The following is a 1084-nucleotide window of genomic DNA, read 5'->3' on the forward strand; positions in this document are numbered from 1 at the left end:
GGCCCACACCCCTCCGCCCCGCCCCTCGGGCCGTCGGTTGGCGCTTCCCGGTCGAGTCTGGAGACGCACGGCCGTCGACGCCCGCTGCCTATTGGGCCGCAGCGCGGTCGCTCAGGCTCAGTTCCTACATCCGGGGCGTTCCTTCCTTTCCTGTGAGGCGTGAGCAGAACGAAGCCGGGTCGTGGACGCGGGTTTACCAGGTAAGCGGGGTGCGGGGCGGCGGCGATTCCGGCTGGAGTCCCCAGTGCTCAGGATCCAGGGCTGGGCCGTGTGGGCCCTGGAAGGAGAGGGAGGGCGAGGCCCGCCGCCTTAGTTGGTGGATTTCAAAAACGGGCTTCTCCCTTCCGGAAAGGGGCTCCCGCATGGCGGCTGCTGGGCCGGGAGGCACTCATTAGGGACACGTCAGTCTTCAGGGCTGCTGAGGAAAGGATGACGATGCTTCGGAGGGAAAAGTGAAACCAGGCTAATGCAGTCCTCGGAGAAGGGACGGGGCGGGCCGTGGAGGTGGCTCTACACCGCGCCGCGAGTCGGGCATGCCCGGGAGCTAGAACATGGAGGGAGAGGGTGCGCGGAGAGGCGAAAATAAACTCTAGCCTCGGCCTTCTTTCTCTGCCGAAGAAAATCAGGTATCACACCACTACGCTTTAGTTGTTGGGAAGCCACTGTAAATTAAGCCCCAGAGGAACCCACTTTGTGGGGGAAACTGTACTGGTCGTCCCTGTGCTGCTGCTCTTGCTGTTTTTCAGTGAGTCTCATTCTATAAATGCTCCAATAATTTAAGAATTCCCAAAAGCTGTGCACGTATATGTACATTTACTCATACGGAAAATGAATACTTGGTGCAATTATACGTTACTGACTTGTGTAATGTTATCTTCCTATAAATATTTATAAAACACTTGAATTTTCAAAATGTTTAACGTTTGCTGCCATATTTTACAACAGTTTTCATCACACCTCTACTGCAAAGATGGTCAATGTACCTAAAACCCGAAGGACTTTCTGTAAGAAGTGTGGAAAGCATCAGCCTCACAAAGTGACCCAGTATAAGAAGGGCAAAGATTCCCTGTATGCCCAGGGAAAG

At 54.6% G+C, this 1084-nt stretch overlaps 1 pseudogene; it reads left to right on the top strand.

Moving 5' to 3' along the window:
* The first annotated feature begins 961 nt into the window (after positions 1 to 961).
* LOC103087099 (60S ribosomal protein L36a pseudogene) lies at positions 962 to 1081 on the top strand (annotated as a pseudogene).
* The last annotated feature ends 3 nt before the right edge of the window (positions 1082 to 1084 follow it).

The sequence above is a fragment of the Lipotes vexillifer genome, unplaced genomic scaffold, assembly GCF_000442215.2.
Source record: "Lipotes vexillifer unplaced genomic scaffold, Lipotes_vexillifer_v1.1 C26522451, whole genome shotgun sequence".
In the NCBI taxonomy this organism is placed as follows: Eukaryota; Metazoa; Chordata; class Mammalia; order Artiodactyla; family Lipotidae; genus Lipotes; species Lipotes vexillifer.